Source organism: Notamacropus eugenii, chromosome 6, assembly GCF_028372415.1.
Source record: "Notamacropus eugenii isolate mMacEug1 chromosome 6, mMacEug1.pri_v2, whole genome shotgun sequence".
In the NCBI taxonomy this organism is placed as follows: Eukaryota; Metazoa; Chordata; class Mammalia; order Diprotodontia; family Macropodidae; genus Notamacropus; species Notamacropus eugenii.
Genome location: NC_092877.1, coordinates 198,956,414 through 198,979,948, shown reverse-complemented (window position 1 = coordinate 198,979,948; position 23,535 = coordinate 198,956,414). Strand labels below are relative to the sequence as shown.

General features: G+C 35.2%; 1 pseudogene; it reads right to left on the bottom strand.

The window, feature by feature from the left end:
• Window positions 1-414: 414 nt before the first annotated feature.
• On the bottom strand, window positions 415-2,229 carry LOC140511175 (lysine--tRNA ligase pseudogene; annotated as a pseudogene).
• Between the last annotated feature and the right edge of the window lie 21,306 nt (window positions 2,230-23,535).

The window sequence follows — 23,535 nt, the reverse complement described above, 5'->3', positions numbered from 1 at the left end:
AATGCATAGAAGTAGAAAATACAAGAGAACAAAATCAGGGAATTGCTACTTGTTTAGTTTGGCTAGAATCTGGAGTATATGTATAAGTGTGTATGTGTATGTGTGTGTGTGTGTGTGTGTGTGTGTGTGTGTGTGTGTGTGTGTGTGTTCATGAAGAGGACTTGGGGAGCATGCTAGAATGTACTAAATAGTCTGAGAAAGTATATTATAGCCAGATCATAAATTCCTGGTAAAGTGTTTATGTATTATCTTTTTTTTAAAAGAGAAAAATGGTTTATTTTGTGGTGAGAAGTGGAAAGGACTCTTGGATGCACTGCCCCAGTCAGGAGACATCTGTAGGACTGAGTTCCAGACACTCCCCTCATTTCTGCTGTCCCTGAATCCCTTGTCCACATCAGAAGAAGCTGAACTCCTCTAACTGAAGGCAGCAGCCACCATGCCTTCAGGAAGACCAGCACATGATAGATTCTCCTTCTTCTCTTCAGGTTTCATGGCAGGAAAGAGAAGGACCTCCTGGAGAGAAAAACATGTCAACTTCATGTTGTTTGAGTCAGTAAGAAACATAGGGAGTCTATCGATGCCCATCCCCAGCCAACTATTGGTGGGAGACCATACCCCAGGGCACTATAGAAATTGTCATCGATGACCATGGCTTCATAATCACCTGCAGACTTGCCCTTGGCCTGCTCTTCAAACAGCTGCTGCAACCCCATGGAGTTGTTCTGCTCCATATAGGTGTTGCATATTTCCTTCTTCAACACAAAGAGCTCAAAGTGTTCAGTAAGGCTGTCCTTGGAGTGATGCCACTTGGCCAATGGGTTCATTATCTGTGGGTGGTAACAGACAAAGGTGGGATTGATGCAGATCACTTCCAGGAACTCCGTTACAAGCTTGCTAAGAAGTCTTGTTGTAGTTTGAGGAGGAGGACATTCCACACCTCTCTCCACATGGATGTTATCAAGCATCTTACAAATTTCTTTTGTTTCAAAAAGACAGGTCTCAGGAAGTATCATGCCCAGAGCTTTCTCAAGCTTTTCCACCATACTGATTCTCCAGAAGGGTGGGGTGAAGTCAATATTGTAGGCCAGGCCCTCGGGGCCATATGGGTGATAGGTGACCTTGTAACTTTCTGTAATGTTCTTCACTATTCCTGAAATCATCTTCTTGGTGATCTCCATGAGATCATGGTAGTCTTCATGCATAAGCTATGTAGAACTCACAGGTTGTGAATTCAGGATTGTAAGTCAAATCAATTCCTTCATTCCTGAACTGACATACAATTTCATAAACCTGGTCAATGCCACCAACTATGAGCATCCTATGATAGAGCTCTGGGGCAATTCTCGTATATAAGTTCATGCCCAGCTCATTGTGGTAGATGATAAAGGGCTTGGCAAAAGCTCCACCTGGGATGACATTAAGCATGGGTGTTTCTATCTCCAGGAAACACAACTCATTAAGGAAACTGCTTATGTAGGAAATTATTTTGGTATGGGTGATGAGCTTCTGTCTCACAAAGTCATTCAGGATCAAGTCTAAATATCACTGACAATAACGTGTTTCCTTGTCTTTGAGGCCATAATGAAGGTGAGGCAACATATGAAGGCATGGCAACAGGAACGTAATCTCCTGGGAAAGGATGCTCAGCTCTCCCTTATTAGTCTTCCCAGATTCCACTGAACCCCAATAATGTCTCCCCATCAAAGTTTGTTATTTACATGAAAAAAATTCTTCTTCTGATTTATAATTCCTGGAATTGGCCATCACTTGTAGCTTGACTCCCTCTCCTTGAAGATCATAAAAGATGAATTTTCCCCCAGAAGCCTGTTTTGCATGGATCCAGCCTACTATTCTGGCAGTGATGTAACTCAGGTGGTCACTTGTTTGTAAATGATTATACTGTTTGATGAAGTAGGTGAGTGAGATGTATACATGGAACTGTGTGGGTAGAGATCCACTCTATTGACTTTCAGCTGCTGGATTACCTGGCTGCAGATCTTGTAATATTGATTTGCGTACAGGCTCTTCTCCTCAGCAGACATGCCATCATCAACAGCATGATTGGGGGAGTGGAGTGGGCTTGATTCAGCTGCTTCCTACTGAGTTCTCTATGCTGTACCCCTTCTCAGCCATTTTGTTCTTTGTTGTCAAGCGTCTCTTCAACTCATTTTTGCTCAGTTTTGTCTCGGTGCCCTCCTTGGTCACCTCTGCTGCCTGCACTGCCACCATCTTTACCTGAGCACCTGACCTGGAAGGTACTAGGGTTTCTATAGGAATTTCTGGGTCAAACTTGCCTTTGTCCAGAAGGAGACAAGTCTCCCATGGAGTCTGCACACTATGAACTTCATTTTCCTTGAGGAAATCCATTGTCTAATTTTTTTAAAGAGACAATTGGGTGAAGCCAATATGATGGAGTAGAAAGAAGGACCTGTAAAAGCTCTCCCTCCCCCACAGCCCATAAAATACCTGTAAAAAATGACTCTAGACAAATCCCAGAGCAGCAGAAGTCACAAAATGACAGAGTGAAAGACATTTCCAGCCCAAAGCAGGCTGTAAGGCAAACAGGAAAGGTCTATCACACAGGGCTTGGAGTGGAGCACAGCCCAGCCTTGGTTATGGGACACTAGCAGAACCAGGACTGGAGCAGGCCTCAGGGTGCAGAATCCCCGGAAGCAGCTGCAGTTCCCAGATTTCTCAACCCACAAATACCAAAGATAGCTTCAAAGGCCAGTGATAAAGTTCTTTCATCTGGATGAAAAGGGAGCATGATCTGGCCCCACCACCATCAGAAAATGCAGTGGCAGTGTCAATTTTTGTAGCCCTCTTCCTAAAGACCCTAGGGGAATTGAGCTGCTGATCTAGATCTCAACCCTAAGTGGTGCTTCTGGGGTGAGGAGGAGTGCTGGTTGGCCTGGTGGAGGCTCTGGAGAGGGAATCCTACTGAGAGATCCTGGGCAGACCAGATTGCTCACAGAAAAGAGCGCAGGCCAGGAGAGGGGTAAATTCCTATCCCTTGATTGTGCCACCTTGGAGGAACTGAGCACTTACAGGTCCCCAGAATATACCTTTCTCTTGAGAAAAGACTCAAAAATCAAGTAACTGACTGGGGAAATTCCCAAAAAATGGAAAAAAAAAAACCAAGACTAAAGAAGGCTACTTTCTTGGTGAGCAGGTATTCTCTTCCATCCTTTTTGGATGAAGAAGAACAATGCATACCATCAGAGGAAGACCTAAAAGTCAAGGTTTCTGCATCAAAAACCTCCAAAATAAATATTTAATGATCTCAGGCCATGGAAAAACTCAAAAGGGATTTTGAAAATCAAGTAAGAGAGGTGGAGGAAAAGTTGAGAAGAGAAATGAGAGGAATGCAAGAAAATCATGAAAAGCGAGTCAACAGCTTGGTAAAGGAGACCCAGAAGAATACTGAAGAATTGGCAAAAGAGGTCCAAAAATCCAATGAGGAGAATTATGCTTTAAAAGGTGAAATTAACCAAGTGGAAAAGGAGGTTCAAAAGTTCACTGAAGGAAATAGTTCTTTAAAAATTAGAATGGAGCAGATGGAAGCTAATGACTTATGAGAAACCAAGAAATTACAAAATAAAACCAAAAGAATGAAAAAATAGAAGATAATGTGAAATATCTCATTGGAAAAATAACTGACCTGAAAAATAGATCCATGAGACAAAATTTAAAAATTTTGGGACTACCTGAAAGTCATGATAAAAAAAAAAAAGAGCCTAGACATCATCTTTCATGAAATTATCAAGGAAAAGTGCACTGATATTCTGGAAACAGGGGACAAAATAAATATTGAAAGAATCCACCAATCACCTCCTGAAAGAAATCCAAAAAGAGAAACTTCTAGGAATATTGTAGTCGAATTCCAGAGCTCCCAAGTCAAGGAGAAAATATTGCAAGCAACTAGAAAGAAACAAGTATTGTGGAAACACAATCAGGATAACACAAGATCTAGCAGCTTCTACATTAAGAGACTGAAGGGCTTGGCATATGATATTTAAGAAGTCAAAGGAACTAGGACTAAAACCTTACCTAGCCAGCATAACTAAGTATAATAGGTCAAGGGAAAAAATGGTCATTCAGTGAAATAGAGGACTTTCAAGCATTCTTGCTGAAAAGATCAGAGCTGAATAGAAAATTTGACTTTCAAACACAAGAATCAAGAGAAGCATGAAAGGGTTAACAGGAAAGAGAAATCATGAGGGATTTACTAAAGTTGAACTGTTTACATTCCTACATGGAAAGATAATATTTGTAACTCTTGCAACTTTTCTCATTATTTGAGTAGGTAGAGGGATTATACACACACATACACATATAATATATATATATATATATATATATATATATATATATACATATGTATATATATATATATATATATATATATATATATATATATATATATATATATATATATATATATATGCAGAGAGCACAGGGGAAGTTGGATAGGAAGAGATGATTTCTAAACAAATAAAATTAAGGAATGAGAGAGGAATATATTGGAAAGAAAAAGGGAGAAATGGAATGGGGCAAATTATCTTTCCTAAAAGAGTCAAGAAAAAACTTTTTCAATGGAGGAGAAAAAGGGGGAGGGAAAAAGTGAAGCTTACTCTCATCACATTTGACTTGAGGGAATAACATGCACACTCAATTTGATATGAAAATCTATTTTACACTATAAGAAAGTAGGGGAGAATTGGATAAGTGGGGGGGGATGATAAAAGGGAGCAGGGAACAATTAGAAGTAAACACTTTTGGGCAGGGACAAGGTCAAAAGAGAGAATAGGACAGGACAGGATAAGATGGAGGGATATATAGTTAGACTTACACAACATGACTATTATGGAATTCATTTGCAAAACTACACATATATAGCCTATATTGAATTGCTTGCTTTCTCAGTGGGAATGGGTGGACAGGGAGGAAGGAAGAGAAGTCGGAACTCAAAGTTTTAGCAACAAATGTTGAGAATTGTTTTTGCATACAACTGGGAAATAAGAAATACAAGCGATGAAGTGTAGAAATTTATCTTGCCAAACTAGAGAGAAGATGGAGATAAGGGAAGGGAGGGATGTGGGAGAAGGGAAGGCAGATTGAGGAAAGGGGTAATCAATGCATGATGTGTTGAGGTGGGAGGAGGAGAGAGATGAGAAGAAAATTTGGAACTCAAAATTTTGTGGAAATGAATATTGAAAACTAAAAATAAATAAACTTTAAAAAGAGAAAAAATGAATGAAATAAATACTGAGTTTTCAACACTTAACAAAATATTTATTGACTGACAAAAGAAAGAGACAATTGGGGTTAAATGACTTGCCCAGAATCACACAGCTAATATGTATCTGAGATCAGATTCAAACTCAGAACCTCCTGACTTCAAGGCTAGAGCTCCACCCATTGCACCGCCTAGTTGTCCCAAGTTTATATATTATCCTAAAGAGACTGCTGGGTTGTTGAAAACTTTTCAGCAGTAAATGAAATGTTCTGACTTATGAATAAAGAAACTTATTTTGATAGCTTTGTAAAAGGCAGATTGGAATGGGAAGAGAAGGTAGCGGAGCAGTCCATGCACTAATCCAGGTAAGAAGAAAATGGTGTTTGTGGAAGTAAAAAAAAATTATAGATTAGAGGTTAGTTGAGAATATGGAGGGCATAAGAAAGAAGAAAGTCAAAGAAGATTCCAGGATTTATATCATGGGTTATTTGAAAGGACAGGAAGAGTATCTGTACAACTAGAAAAATTGGAAGGAAGAACAAGTTATAGTGTGACATTGATGAATTGTCTTGGATGTTTAATTTTAATATGTTAAAGGGACAATCAAGTAAAACTGTTTAGCAAGCATGTGCATATATGAGAATAGAGTCCAGGAAGAAATCAGAGCTGGATTTTTAGGTTAGGAAGTCATTCCCATAGTGATTTGAAATTCATTTGGAAAGAGAAACTAATTGAAATTTATATGTGATGAATTTATGATTGATATTCAAAGAATGTAGGGAGAAAAGCAAAGGGCACTGTGGACAGAACTTGGCCGGGATCATATGTAGAAAAAGAAAAAGTATTCACTAAAGAGTTAACATAGGTTTATGAAGAGCAGGTCATGCAATATTAACCTTATTTCCTTTGTGGACAGGATTATTAAACTGGCCAATCAAGAGAATGTCATAGTAATAGTATTTGAACAAGACATTGACAAAGGGTCATATGATCTGACTGTGAACTACTATGATTAGACAGAACTACTAAATAACTATTAACTAGACTAGGTGTGTAGATCTTTGCTACTCTAGTTAGATGAAAAGATCTAATAGCTGGTGCTTTAGGGATGAGCATATACTTGGAGGAGTTCCTCTAATGAAGTATTTTAATGATTTATTCTTGACACTGTTCTGTTTTATGATTTTTATTACTTATTCCAATAAATATGCTGTGTTAAACAAATAAGTGGATGTTATAAAAATGGAAGGTACTTAATGATTTCTTTAATAATTGAATATTGAATAAAGAATAGACATATAACTCAATACTATTGTGGGATTGTTGGCAGCTAGGTGGTGCAGTGGATAGAGCACCAGTGCAGGAATCAGGAGGACCTGAGTTCAAATGTCACCTGAGACACTTGACACTCACTAGCTGTGTAACCTTGGGCAAGTCACTTAACCTCAATTGCCTCATCCTGGGTCATCTCCAGTCACCCTGATGAATATCTGATCACTGCATTCACATGACTCTGGAGGAGAAGTAAGGCTTGTGACCTTCACAGCCCTCACTCACTCAAAACAAAGAGTTTTGAGAAAAAAATTTGATCATTTCTCTGATGACATGGTCTTTTTCAGCAACAAAGGACGAGCACACACCCTTGTGAGATAGCTAACATTGCATTATAGATTAAGGATCCATGAGGTCCTTTCTGGCTAGAGTGATGGGATAAATGCAATAAAATGAAGTACAATGATATATTTGTTTTCAGAAAATCTCTGCATAGTATACTTAGTATAAATATAGTAAGGAGGAGTGAGTTCAATATCAATTCATGTGAATGTGATGTCTTTGTGGGATAGAGGTGAGCCTGATTTATTCAAAGCTTTTCTGATGAAATGAAAGCTTTGGAAATGCTACCAATACGGAAAATCTTCAAATATAGTATTCAAGGCATGGTGTGCAAAGTCATTGTATAAGAATCAAACTAAAAAGTTGAAGAAAATGTTTAAGTCTGATTGAACTCAGGGTAATTGATTGTTTTGGTTACAGGAACTCTTGAATATGATCAACAAAGTAATCAAATAATTCTGATTTATACTAGTAGAGGGAAGATCTTAAGAATTTCTTGCCTTTATGTAATCCTAACCTTCCAACTCCGCCTCTGAGTCTAACCCTACCCCTAATTGCTCCCCTGACCCTAACCATAACCCTCAGTATTCTTAAATGTAAAATGAGGAGTTCTCTATGGTCCTTTCTAAATGTGGCATTTTATGATTCTAAAAACATGAATGCCTTCCATGTAGGAGGGATTTGACATGTTCTGCTTGGTCTCAGAGGGCAGAGCTAGTAGCAATGGGTGGAAACTGTAAGGGGCAGATTTCAGCTCACTGTAAGGAAAACAAAAACATCTTTCCAAAGCTGTGGAAAGTTTTAATGGGTTCCCTTGAGAAATAATGAGTTCATCATCACTAAAGGTTGTGAAGTGGAAGCTTGAGGCACAACTGTCAGTGATGTTTTAAGGGACATTCCTTCAGGTAACATTTGGATGAGATAGTTTCTGAAGCTCCATCATGATTCAGTTAAGGTGTAAGAGGAATAAGATGAACTAGTAAAGGAGAAGGTATAGTCAAAAAGGCAGATATAGCAGGAAGGGACCATGGCTAAATACCAAGGGATAGAGAAGAAGGAGTTAGTTGTCATGATTTCAAATACAACACAAAAATCAAATTAGTCAAAACCACTTATGAAGAGATCATTAGTGATCTTGGAGAAAATAGATTCAGTAGAATAATGGAGACAGAAGTCAGATGACAAGGGGGTAAGAATTGAGTAATTATGTAGTGAAAACCCAGAAGAGTAAATGTAGACTCCTCTTGGCAGATGTCTAGCAGTGAAAAGAAATGGAATGAGAAGTTTCCAGAATAAATAGAAAGGTAAAAGGAAGAAGAAAAAGCTGAAGAAATGAAACTATCAAAAGTTATTATGTGTTGCCCAAGGTAATGGAGCTAAATTGTCATTGATATTCAAATCCAAGAAGAATTAAATTCAAAGTATTTCCTGATTCTTTTCTACACTATAATACATCTTAAATAAATGTATAAATTTTGTGCAAGTATAATATTTTATTGAGTCATCAAATATTAAGTGCCTACTAAATTTAAAGTAATATATTAAGCTTCAAGGATAAAATAACAAACTGAAAAATCTTTTCCCAAGGAATTTTCATATTTTACCACATAGAACATATACTATGAATAGGTAAATTCCTGCTCTAGGACCTCTGAATTATTCTTTTTAGAGGAATAAGTTTATTTTCTGAATACTGGCATCCTTTCTTATTTGTAGCCAAAAGGAATATGCAAAAGAGAGGTACACTTTTTCCCTGTCACCTGAACACCGAATATTAATCATCAACAAGTTGCCAACTTCCTTTTCCAAAAATGGTCCTTTTAGCTCTGCAAATACAATGATGTTCCCAGAGATAAAGAAGATCCAGTGAGGTCCCACTCCAAAACAAAGCCATAGTAGCTCAAAAGTCTGCAATTCCCCAAAACTTTTCCTACATATCAACTGTGAAAAGCTACATAAATTCTTACTGCACCCTGAGTTTTCCATAAGTAGCAAGGTTCAATGGGGAAGTGTTAAGATCTGGAGATAGTAAGACCTGAGCTCAAATCCTGCATCATAAATTTGCTTTTGTGTTGTTGAAGATGTTGCTTGACCTTTTTGTAGCTTCCTTGTCTTTAACAGTGAAAGTATTTCACAAAATTTAAAGTACTACACACATATATATGTGCAAATATGTGTCTATATGTATATTAACAATATTTTTCCTACAAAAGAAACCAGTCATCATTCTGAAAATATCTACAATTAAGGAAACAGACAAAAGTCACCATCATCTCAGTCACTATCTCTGCTCCAGGGTATAGTCTCCTTCTTTCAAAACTTTGGTCTTAATTTAATGTATAAATGGGTTTGTCTTTTAAACATGATAAAGCTTATTACCTCCTACTCATATATTTCTACTGTGAACCCCAAACCCTTTTTCAGGACATCTCCCTGAGAAGATTGGAGGTCTCTAGGAAGAGATAAGTAGCTTTCAATAAATTAATGTTTTAAAAATTATTGTTATTGCTATTATTTTTACTTTTCATGAGTTGAGTTTCTTTCATTTCTTGTATTAGTATCCTTAGTGTCTAGCACAAAGTCTACATGCCTTTAATAACTGACTTTTGATTAACAATGATGATAAAGATAACTGGCATTTTATGTCATTTAAAGATTTTTTATAATTACTTTATTTGTTTTCAGTGTTCTACAATCACTTCCATGTATCTCATAGAACTTATATTTTTCCCCTCCCTTCCCACCTTCCACACTACCTCTCCCCTCCCTCCCTGAGATGGCACACAGTTTTATATAAGTTGTGCACATATATTCCTATGAAATGCAATTTCACCTTAGTCATTTTTTATAGAAGAATTAAAATGAATGGGAGATATCATAAAACCAAACAAAACATAATACAAAAGTAAATGATCTGCTGTGTTCTGTGACTGAATCCCATCATTCTTTTCCTGGGTGTGAAAGGCATTTCTCCTTAAGAGACCACTGGGAATTTTTTAAGTCCTTGCATTGCAACGAAGTACTAAATCTACCAGAAAAATTCCTCTCATGATGTGGTTGTTGCTGTGCACAAAGTTTTCCTGGTTCTGCTTCTTTCACTCAGCATCAGTTCATATAAGTCTTTCCATTCCTCTCTGAAGTCTCCTTGTTCATCAGTTTTTATAGCACATTAGTATTTCATTACATTCACATACCACAATTTCTTCAGTCATTCCCCAATTAAAGGGCATCCCCTTGATTTCCAGGTTTTGGCCACCACAAAGACTGTTGCTATAAATATTTTTGTACATGTGGGACCCTTTCTCCTTTTTATGTTCTCTTGGGGATACAGTCTTAGAAGTGATATTTCTGGGTCAAAGGTATGCACATTTTTGTAGGCCTTTGAGTATAGTTCCAAATTGCTCTCCAGAATGGTTGGATGAGCTCACAGCTCCACCAACAATGAATGTGTTGAAACTCTCCCACATCTTCTCCAACATTTATCATCTTCCTGTTTTGTCATGTTAGCCAACCTGATAGATGTGATGTGGTACCTCAGAATTGTTTTGATTTGGATCTCTCTAATCAATAGTGATTTAGTGATTTTTTCATGTGACTGTAGATAGCTTTAATTTCTTCCTCTGAAAGCTGCCTGTTCATATCCTTTGACCATTTATCATTTGGGGAATGACTTGTATTCCTGTACATTTGACTCAGTTCTTTATATATTTTGAAATGAGGTCTTTATCACAGACACTAGTTGTAAAAATTCTTTCCCAGTTTTCAGCTTCCCTCCTAATCTTGGTTGAATTGGATTTTGTTGAGCAAAAACTTTTCAATTTAATGTAATCAAAATTATCCATTTTGCATTTCATAATGCTTTCTGTCTCTTGTTTAGTCAAAAATTCTTCCCTTTTCCTAAAATCTGATAAACAAACTATTCCTTGCTCCACTAATTTGTTTATAGTATCAATCTTTATACTTAGAACATGTACCCTTTTGGACTTTATTTATGTGTACAGTGTCTATCGTTGTCCTATGACCAGTTTCCACCACAGTGTTATCCAGTTTTCTCAACAATTTTTGTCATATGGTGAGTTCTTATTACAGAAGCTGGAGTCCTTGGGTTTATCAAACAGTAGACTGCTATTTTCATTGACTACTACGTCTTGAGTACCTAACCTATTCCACTAGTTTACCCTTCTGTTTCTTAGCCTGTACCAAATGATGTTGGTAATTGCTGCTTCATAATATAATTTGAGATCTGGTAGAGCTGGGCCACCTTCCCTAGCATTTCTTTTCATTAGTTCCTTTGATATTATGCACCTTTTGTTCTCCCAGATAAATTTTGATATTATTTTTTTCTAGCACTAGAAAATAATTATCTGATAGTTCAATTAGTATGGCACTGAATAAGTAAGTGAAGTAGAATTGTCATTTTTATTATATATAATTGGCTCAGCCTACCCATGAACAACTGATGCTTTTCCAGTTACTTAGATCTGACTTTATTTGTTGAAAAGTGTTTTGTAATTGTGCTCATATAGTCCCTGGATTTGTTTTGGCAGGTAGACTCCCAAATATTTTATAGTATCTACCTTAGCTTTAAATGGGATTTCTCTTTCTATCTCTTGCTGTTAGGCTTTGTTACTAATACATAGAAATGCAGAAAATTTGTGTGGATTTATATTGTAACCTGCAACTTTGTCAAAGTTGTTTATTATTTCAATTAGTGTTTTTGCTTGAGTCTCAGGGATTCTCTAAGTAAATCATCAAATTATCAGCAAAGAGTGATAACTTAGTTTCTTCTTGGCCTATTTTAATTCTTTCAATTTTTTCTTCTTCTCTTATTGATACAACTAACATTTCTACTACCATATTGAATAATAGTGGTGATAATGGACATCCTTATAATGGACATCTTATTGGAAATGCATCTAGATTATCTGCATTGCATATAATGCTTGCTGAAGGTTTTAGGTAGATATTGCTTATTATCTTATGGAAAGTTCCATTTATTCCTATGTTTTCCAGTGTTTTCAATAGGAATGGGTGTTGTATTTTTTTCAATATCTTTTTCTGCATCTATTGAGATGATCATGTGGTTTCTGTTAGTTTTGTTGTTGATATGATCAATGATGCTAATAATTTTCCTAATATTGAACCAGTCCTACATTTCTAGTATAAATCCTACTGATGATAATATATTATTCTCGTGATATGTTGCTGTATTCTTTTTGCTAAAATCTTATTTAAAATTTTTGTGTCTATATTCATTAGTGAAATTGGTCTATAATTTTCTCTCTGTTTTGGCTCTTCCTGATTTAGGTATCAAAATCATATTTGTATCATAAAAAGAATTTGAGAGGACTCCTTCTTCTCCAGTTTTCCAAAATAGTCTATATAGTATTGGGATTATCTGTTCTTTAAATGTTTGATAGAATTCACTATATATTTCTGGCACAGGAGATTTTTTTCCTAGGGAGTTCATTGATGACTTATTCAATTTCTTTTTCTGAGATGGGGTTATTTAAATATTCAACTTCCTCTTCTGTTAGTCTGGGCAATTTATATTTTTTAAAATAATCATGCATCTCAAAGTAATTTCTCGTTGTTTAAATCTCCTCTTTGGAGATGAGTTCACCCTTTTCATTTTTGATATTGGCAATTTGGTTTTCTTCTTTTTTTTTTTTAAATCAGATTGACAAAAGGTTTATCATTTTTATTGATTTTTTTTCATAAAACCAACTCATTTATTAGTTCAATAGGTGTCTTAATTTCAATTTTATTAATCTCTCCTTTGGTTTTCAGTATTTCTAATTCTAAATTAGATTTTCAATTTGTTCTTTTTCAAGCTTTTGCAGCTACATGTCCAATTCATTGATCTCCTCTTTCTCTGTTTCATTCATGTAGGCATTGGCAGCTAGGTGGTGCAGTGGATATATCACCAGTGCAGGAGTCAGGAGGACCTGAGTTCAAATCTCACCTCAGACAGTTGACATTCACAAGCTGTGTGACCTTGGGCAAGTCACTTAACCTCAACTGCCTCATCCTGGGTCATCTCCAGTCATCCTGATGAATATCTGGTCACTGGATTCAGATGGCTGTGGGGGAGAAGTAAGGCTGATGACTTGCACAACCCTCACTTTTTGACAACAGTCAAAGCAAGTCATGCCATTATTTCTCTGATGGCACGGTTTTCTTTGGCAATGAAGGGCGAACACACTCATGTAGGCATTCAAAGATACATAAAATTTCTCCTAAGAACTGCTTTTGCAGTATCCCATAAGAGTTGGTAGGTTGTCTCATCATTGTCATTCTCTTGAGTGAAGTTGTTGATTGTTTCTGCGATTTGTTGTTTAACCCACTCATTCTTTAGGATTAGATTATTTAGTTTTCAATTAATTTTTGGTTTATCTTTCATTGGCCTTTTATTACATATAATTTTACTTCATTATGATCTGAGAAGGATGTATTCACTATCTCTGTCTTTCGGCATTGGATTGTGACATTTTTATGTCTTAATACGTGGTCAATTTTTGTATATGTGCCATGTCCTGCTGAGCAAAAGCTATGTTCTTTTCTATCCCCATTCAATTTTCTCCAGAAATCTTCTTTATTGTTTATTCTGAGGTTAGGTTTATCAAGTTCAGAAAGGAGGAATTCATTTAAAGTTTTGATATTAACTGCATACAAATTTGGTGTATAGTCTTTTTTTAGTCATGTTCAACTCTTCATGACCCTTTTTGGATTTTCTTAGCAAAGATCCCAGAGTATATTGTCATTTTCTTCTTCAGTGTATTTTACAGATGAGGAAACTGAGGTAAACAAGATTAAGTGACTTGCCCAGAGTCATACAGATAGTGCTTGAGGCTGGATTTGAATTCATGAATATATCTTTCTGATTCAAGGGACAGAGCTCTCTCCACTGTGCCTTTTATCCCACTTAAGCATCAAGACAACATCTAGAATAAGATACTATCAACTAATCAAATAAGCAACCATTTATCAAGTTTCTAGGAATTAGGGATATAAAGACAAAAAGACAAAAGCAGTCTTTACTTTCCAGGAGTTTATATTCTAGTCAGGGTATAGAGCAGGTATGCAGATTATCCAAAAAGAGATATAAAGTGATTTTAAAGAAAAGAGAAAGAAAGATTTATAGAAGTTAAATGACTTGTCTTTATTCATACAGCATATTTAAGTGCCAGAGATGGGATTTATAACGAAGTGCCAGACAATTCTAAGCTCTCTAGTATTTCACCTAAAAAAAAATGATGCATAACACAGTATCATATTCCTCTTCCATGAAACTTGGGAAGAAAGGAAAAAAAAAATAATTGTTTATAAAGCACCTACTAATTGTCATGCTCTGGGCTAAATATTTCACCAATTTTATCTCATTTGATCCTCACAAAAACCCTTTGAAGTATAAGCTATTCTTAACTATTTTATTGTTGTGCAAACTAAGACGTAATGGTTATGTGACTTTCCAGTGTGACATAGCTAGTAGTTATCTGAATTTGAACTCAAGTTTTCATGACATCAGATCTAGAGCTCTATTCATTATACTGTCTAGCTGTATCTAGGAATAGGGAGATAGGTGATGGTACAAATTTTAGTGTGATAAATTAGCTAAGGCTTCTTGAATCTTTTAAATAGGTAAAGGGTCAGGAAGGAATCAAATGACACTTTCACTCTATTCACTAATTACTTAATTCATTGTCTTAAAGTTAAGAACATACCAAAGGAATGATTCTGTGTTAGGCCACAAGCTATTTTTTTTGGTTTGGATATTTTTGCCCTTCTAGGAGATATAGGGCAGGAAATATTGCCAGACCTGGAGTCAGGGAGACTTCTTCATTAGTTCAAATCTAGCTTCAGATATTTACTTACTGTGTATGACTGAGCTAGTCATTCAACCCTATTTGTCTCAGTTTCCCCACTTGTAAAAATGAACTAGAGAAGAAAATAGGAAACCCTTCCAGTATCTTTGTCAAGAAAACCCCAAATTGGGTAATAAAGAGTCAGACATGATTACAACACCTGAAGAACGACAAAAGGAGCTATAATTGTTCTTTTTTTTTTTTTTGGCAAGAATAATTTTATGATGTAGTTTGGTGGATTGTATGACATTTTGGAGGGTTGAATTGCTTCTTAGGTTATCAAATTGGGAAAATTTGAGTAGGATTGAAATTATTGTCACTCTATAATGGAACAAGAAAAATGGTCAAGTAGAGGACTTTGATTGAATTGAACACAACTCTTTTGTTCCAGTAGCCCATAATGAAGGTTAATTCAGTCTATGTTTCCTGAAATCATTGTGTTTCTCCTCTACCTAATCTGAATCCTTGGAATGGCCTTAAAGCTGAAACCATGTCCCTGGGTTAGGGTCATTTGAACCATAGTTCTCAGTCCTGCTATGATCTTGGCCTCTTAGATCTAACTAATGCTAAAGAATTCTCTAGGTATGTATGAGAGGAAATAAATATCGACTTCCTGGTGTTTCATCTCTTCTCTATGAATTGTTTCATTCAGATTAATGATTATTACATAGCCGTTCTCTGTAGTGTTGCTGGTGGTGATGAAGGTGATAATAACAGTGACAAGAGTAGTGGTAAGATGGCAGCCCCTGGTTAAGATAAGAATTGAAAGCCATGGAGTAGTGGTATTCTTTTTTTTGTCATACTTTTCATTTTGTGGCCTCATATTATTTTAAATTAATAATTAGTTTTATTTTTGTATATATTTATCACAATTTTCCATAATTGTGCTTAGTGACTTTAATGCAAATGGGAATTTGGAGGAAATGGTGAAAAATTTTTTATAAAATATTATTTCTGAGGAAGGAAAGTGAGGCAGAGGCCTGTGTGGACAACAAAAACCTCAAGCCTACATTTGATACTTTCCTCAGGAAAAAATGAGAAGGCACTGGATAAGACAAATACCCAATATCATCACAAAAAGTTATATTTTGGGCAATAGTGAATAACTTCATTCTGATATAGGCATCATTCTAAAAATGATCAACTTATTAAAGAGGAGATCAGAATCAATTTTAAAAGCTTAAAGAAAGAATAAAACAGAAAATTACATATCATGTAATTAAACAATTTGAAAAGGTTTATCCAAATGAGCCCTTGATGACAAAAATAGGAAATACAGGGAGAAACGTATATGAAAGCTGATTATAACAGTTTTCTAAAGAAACTTAACCAAAGCAGATCAATTACCATTACATGGAAATGGAGTGAGTATAGAAACTACTTAAGTCTTTAAAACAATTGTTCTCTTTGCCAGTCAAAGAAATTAAACCCAAAGGTAATACCAGGTTAGAATATAAGCACTTCTGTAAAATGTTAGAGGGAAGGAAGGTATAGCATCATAAAACAGAGATACATACTAGTGACGATAACATTTAAGGAATATTGGCAACAAGGCCAATCAATGAAGGAATGTGAAACATAGAGGAAGTGTTTACTCTGATGATCACCAGGAATATAGTACAAAAGCATGATAATATTTAGTTACAATGAGTATATGATCATGTGAGAAGGAATGACATATACCAGAAAGCGATGGACAAGGAATGCTATTTTGGCTGTGGAAGTCACAGAGATGGTCACTTGAGCTACCAGGGAATCTATTGACATATCCTTGCCAGAAGCAATCTGGTCCAATATTGATTTGATTACTGGTTGCAGAGCAAGAGAAGAAAGAAGTAGAGAAGTGTGTGGTAGTATGGAGGACTGTAAAGAGATCATTCATGTGGGCAGTCAGATGAGATGTTAAGTACATAATGGGATCTTGAGCAGACCAGATATAGTGGACAACAACTGGCTCACTAATCAAGACAGTATGGCACAACTAAGCAAAGTTATTTTGAAGACATAGGGATGCAACTGGAAGAATATAAATAGATAAAAATGGGAAAAATTCTTAAAAACACTTTGATAACAACTATCAAATATTTTAGAGCCATATAAGATTTGTATTCTTACATAACCATTTTGGATATGCTGCTGCAGAATAAAGAATTAGCACTAAAGAAAACAAAGATGAGAAAAACAACTAGACTAGACCACATAGACAATAAAGGAGGCTATACTGGGAGTAATAGAATTCTAAGTTAAATTCAACAAATATATTTAGCCACTGCCATCTGAAAGGTTCTTTCTAGATCTTCAATATTCAAAGACAAGCAAAAAATTTCCCTTACTCAAAGAGCTTATGCTCACTGGTAATGGAGGTGGTAGAATATAAATCAATATTAAGTAAATGCAAAATAATTTCTAGAGGGATGACCTTGAGGGGAAAGCTGAAAGGGAAGGTCAAGAAAGAGTAGTACTTGAACCATATTTTCAAAGAAGATAGGAAGCATATCCATCAGTGGTGACTATAGTGTGGATTATAGAGGGAGGAAGGCTTGTGAAAATATAGAGACATGTTAGATGGTGAATGGTGAATAGATATTATACAATTTTGACTTGGAGTATCTGAAGGGTAATAATATGAAATAATACTAGAATATGGCTGGCAATTAGATTGTGAAAGGCTTTAAATCCTAGATGGAGGAATTTATATTTTGCCCTAGAAGCAATATAGGGCTATTGAAAATGTTTGAGTAGGAGGTAACATGGCCTGATCAACATTTTAGGAATATCAGCTTTCAAGGTGTGTGAAAGATATTTGATAGAGATAATAAAATTGGGAGCAAGGAGACCACATAGAATGCTGTTACATCAAATGTACATAGGAAGTAATAAAGAATCTCAACTAGGATCAAAGCTCTACGAGTGAAGAGGAGAAAGATGCTAAGAGATATAGTGAAAGTAGTGTTGACAAGACTTGACCATTGACCAGATGTGCATTTGATGGAATGAAAAATATCAGAGTTGATACTATCTTTGCAAATGAGTGACTGGAAGTTTTTTGATACCTTCAAAATAACAATAATTAGAGGAAGCATAAGTTTGAGGGGGGGTATAATAAATTATCTTTTAGACATGTTTGGTTTGAGATGCCTGTGAAACATAGTGACTATCCATCTAGCAATAGGTAATATGGGATTGCAATTAAAAAGAGTTAACTAGGGATAAATATGTGGATTTGGAAAACTTACTTAAATATACTAAGCTAACTCAATCAACTTAATGAAAACATCAGGAGCAAGAATATAGAAAAAAAGAGAGGAAAGAAGATCCAGGACAAAAGCTTGTCACTTGGCAACATCTAGTCTATAGGAGAAGAATCCAAGAAAGGACAATGAAATAGTGGTTACAAAGGTAGGAGAAGAATGAAAAAAAGTAAGTTATCATAAAAGCTTCATAGAGGAAGGAGTGTGGTCAACCATTTAACCAATCTTTTTGTCAATGTTCAAAGTATGCTAATATCTGCATTTTTTTACATCATTCTTTATAATAAATACAAACCTGGCTTCCCAAAGTTCCAATTTAAAAAATGGTATAACTCCAAAACAATTACAGGTAATTATTTAGAATGCTTTATAGTTAATTTCAATTTGTTATTAAGTCTTGGTTGTAAAATTTTAAGTGAAATAATATAACAAATTCCTTAGCAAATATATGACCAACTTGAAAATTTAAAATTCAGTAAAGCTGCTAAAATGGTCTTAAAAAAAGAAAATAAAGATAGCTAGAGTAGTGACAATTTCAAAACATGAAATACAAAATTCATTTCATGTTTTGGAGAAGTTAGCAGATCACTACACAAAAATTAGAAACCATTCCTCTAAATAGTTGGACCCCATTATCCAAAAAAGTAAAATCCAGCTGAATGAAATCTATAGTATATGTTGCTAGACAGAAAACCCATAGAACTGCTTCATCAGATCATACCCCTTGAACAGAAACTGTCAGTATGTGATTACAATGGGCAATGGATCTTCAATGAAGGGAAATTACACAATTCTTTTAATAACCCCAAGATCTTCCCTGAAACAAAGGCTCATTTTTTTTTTAGCAAAAATATTTATTTCCAGTGATTTGTGTCTGTGAGTCACTGAATACTATATTCTTTGAAGAAGTGAAGTTGACAATCACCCAAAAGACAATGGAGAAGAGCATGCTGGGTATACACAGGCTGTAACACAATGCAAAAGGGGAGTCAGGGTAAAGAATGTCATCAGATGAGCATATGACTGGAATAAAAAGGATGGGCTGCTCACAGAGTGAGAGTAAGGGACACACAAAGAACAGTCAGCATGCACCATTGCAATGTCAAGATGAGAGAAAGAAGAAGAAAGAGAAAAAAGAAAAATGTCAAAAGAGAGAAAGGACAGACTCAAGTTGGTTGAGTAGATGTAGAGTGACAAAATTTTGGTAAAATATGGATGATAGTTACACAGAGTATGTAGTCATGAGTGGGCTGAAATCATTTTTGCAGGGAATATGTACTTCAGTGAGATTAGAGAGTCACAGGGGAATTCACCAGTGCGAGCACCATAATATGCATTTATAGAATCTAGAGGTAATCTTCAAAGTAGTTTTCAAAGAATCATAAGGGCCTAATCATCTACTTTGTATAAGTGGGTATCAATTTAATTCTTTCAGGAAAAAACAAAACTGTAAAAATTGAGGTGTGAATTGTAATACACCCAACAAAAAGAAAAAGAACAATGACAAAATCCATGACAGTGTCTACCAGGATTAATAAACCTGTAGGAAAAGCCCCAGTTGGCACCATACTACACTAAATAAAACGAAGAGTTCTTTTTCTTCTCAATTAGGAAGATAAATGAAAAAGCTATTTAAAGAAATACACTTCAAGATTTAACAAAGGTATCATCTTCAACCTATAAACTAGGAAAATTAGAAATTATAATCCTCATTTCTCCACATCTATAAGACTAGTTAAAAGTGTCAAAGCAGGTTTGATTTTACAAATGAATTGACTTTTTAAGATACAATTTTAGTTCTTCTCTGAAATTATTGAAATTAAATTTAGTATATCTAATCTTCCTAAAACTCATCCCTCACAATATTAAAGGAAATGAAAACAGGACTTGCTAGCCCAAATGAAAATTAAAGCCATCTGCCAATTCCTTTGGATACCTCACCTAAATGTTTTCCAAAATCTTTTTGTAACTTGAGTAAAAAACAGAAAAAAAAATGGGGGAGAATAGCTGCAAGGTCTCTTTAATCTTTGTTCTGAGGATCATGTATTCAGTGATGTGTCATCAGCCAAGGAACTTCTTTTTGATGGTATGCTTCTTAAGCAAGTAAATTGTCTTATTTATTACTGAAATTGAGTTCAGTTTCATCATTTTTAGCAACTCAACATAGTCCCCTTTTCAGGGTCAGTGGAAGATTATTAAAATACTGTTTTAAACTCTTTTTTTACCATAAGTAGTCTGATTAACCCTAAGGGCTGAATTTGGAAATGTAGATAGACCAGATGTGCTCACAAAATTGAATGCATACCTGTTCTGTTGAAAAAGAAAAAAAGGAGGAAAAAAGAAAGAAAGAAAAAAAGGAAGGAGTGAAGAAAGGAAGAATAAGAAAGAAAGACAAAAAATGGACAACTCTGGGTGGAATAGTTGGATTTCCTGCCATTGCCTGTACTGATTCTTACAGGAGAGGTTTGGTTGTCATGTTAGCTGCAAACAAGCTGCACTGTCTTTGAATGAGTTAGTGAAAAGACTTCTACAAATAAGCTCAAGTAGCTGCATATCAACCTCAAATGAAATCATAACACAAAACCAAAGCATTCATAAATTGATAGAAATTACATGACACCAAATGAGAGACAAGGATTTTATCCTTTCATTTATATATGCTTGTCTCTCTGTCTATAAACATATGTTTGCACATGCTGTGTATTGATAGATTAACATATAAAATTACAACATTGCATTTGCAACACTGTAGTTAAGGTTGTCTTTGCATTTATATTTCGGGGGGTTTTTATAACTGAATCATAAACATTCTCACTGGCTTGAAACTTGGCACAGAGCAGAAAACTAGGCCTATGTTAAACTTTATATTAAAACTTGAAAGAATTTCACAGAAATGTTTAGATTTTTCACATTCTCTTCAGTTTATAGAATTAAAAATCAGTTTATTGTATTGTAGCTAATGTAATTCAATATTGCAAACTCACCTTTTAAAAATGCTTAAGCTAATCAACTAAAAATTTTTATGTTTATGCTTATTTCCCCATATAAATAAAGATGAACTTATATTTCACCAACTCTCACCTTACTCATGTGTACAGATACATGCACACATACATACACATATACATACATATACATGGATGTAGCTGCTTTTAGCAAGAAAAAAATAACTTGTATTTCAAACAAACTCATGGTTTATAGCAATTAGCAGTGACAATTTTTATTTATCTTTTTCAATGTATTGCATACCTGTGTACCATATATTTACAATGATGTATTTTATATTTGTCTGAATAGCTGACAAATGATAGAAAAGAAATGAAGATTTCAAATATAATCCTGCAATTCAGTTTTCTCCCTAAATAATCATTTAAGAGAAAATGGCTAATTCAATTTATTAAAGGTGTTGAGAAGATTTCCCAGAAGAAAAAACGTAATTTACTTTGTGAGACAAAAAAGAAAAGCTCATGTTGATCTTGAAGTTTGAGATCATGAATAAAACTCTCAAATTTCTTTTGCTGTTCTACTTTTTCTTGGGGGAGAGGAAGGGGAGGAAAAGAAGAGAAACACATTACCGGTATTTTAAAAGTTATTCTTCTTCTGTTATTTCTTGAAACTGGGAACTGATTACTTTCAAGCACATGCTTCCATTTATTAGAAAAACATGTTTTTTAAATTAAATTTCCCTTTAATAACAATGGGTTAAATTAAAGAAAAATGTTTTGTGAACATTATAAAGGTCTTTTATAGACTGAGAACTTTTGAAAAGTATTAAAATTTTACAAAACCTTCCAATCATTTCCCTCCAAGCTCTTTCCCATTCATACATTATACCTAAGAAAAAAATATTTTAGAATTGTTTTTTGATTGAGATGGGGGAAGGGTGGCAAGTTTAGACATAATTAAATGTGAGACATGTGGACTAAATTTCTCCTAAGGTATATTTCTTTATAAGAGTCAGGTTAGAAAATATATAGGAAAAAATATGTTTTGAGTTTGAATACAGAATTTGAAAAATAGTTTGGGATATTCAGTGACCTTGAATGTGGCCAGTTTCAAGGGTGCTTAGTATGCATTATGAATATGTGTATAACATACCAGGGCAAGAAGGATGAAATAAACAAGCTATTTTCAAGAGTTTGGAATACTGACTTGTGGCTTATTACTCCAGTACTCCTGAGCTATGCACTCATCCCTAAGGGCTCTGTTTATTTTTTCCTAAACTCTGTGGCTGCAGACTCTTGGGAATTGTGAGTGCTACATTGGCTCTGCTGCCCTGAAGCTTACAGTGTGTATGATTTTGTAAACTCCACATTCTTGTTTGGGTGTCTGCACCACATTAAGCATTTGGACTTGCTACTACTTTGCAGCACAGTACCAATTGCTTCATGTCACCATTCCCCTGTGGATTCAATCAGGATAAATCACTCACCATTCAAGAGGGAAAGCTAGTGATAGGTTTGATTCAGAGGGAAAAAAATACAGTGCAGGATATTGATGTGAAATATTCACTACTGTGAAACTAGACCATATTTTGCAGCCTAAGAAATACATTTTTTAATAGTCTTACTTTTTTTTTCAGCACACACAACCTGCCTTTTTCTTACCTCCAGGCTAGCAAGCTATAAATGCAAATGAGTCCAAACTTGGCACACTCAGATCCTGAAGTGTTCAGCAAAAGAAGTATGTTGGTTTCTGGAAATTCTCTTCTTTTACTGAAGTAAGTATGAATTTTAGGGAAGGACATTTTAAAAAAAGGAATCATTGATCCTTTAACCACTGGAAATCATGTGCTTCACACATCTTTTGTGTAAGTACCTTTTGGGCAAGGAGAGAGGAGAGACAGGTTGGTAGAGCAGTGCATAGAGCCCTGAACTTGGAGTCAGGAAGATATGAATTTGGATTCTACTTTGGACATTTTATTAGTGTGGGACTATAGACAATATACTTAACTTCTATCTGGCTCAGTTTTCTCATTTGAAAAATGGGGATATGAATAGCACCTACCTCCCAGGATTGTTTTATGGATCAAATGAGATAATATTCATAAAGTGCTTTGCAATTCTTAATATGTGACATAAATGCTAGTTATTATTGATAATACTACTAATAATTAACATTTGTATGGTGCTTGCTAGTGTCAGGTGCTAGACTAAGTGCCTTGCTATTATTATATTATTTTATCCTCACAATAAACCTGTGATATAGGTGAAATTATTACTCCCATTTTATAGATGAGGAAACTGAGGTAAACAAAGATTAAATGATTTGACTAAGGTTACACAGCTAATCTAAATGTCTAGGGCAGAATTTGAAATCAGATCTTTCTGAGTCCAGGTCTTGTGCTCTATCCAGTGCACAATCTAATTGCCCCATATTTATGGTGATGATGATAACGACGATGACGATGATGACGCTATGTACTAAAAGGGATTCAGATATTTCTGATATCAGTTGACCCCACAAAGCATTCTCCTGCTTAACTCTAAAAATCTCTGTAGAAGACTTATTGGCTACACACTGGCAACACAGTAAATGACTTAAATAGAGGACAACTCCTATCAAG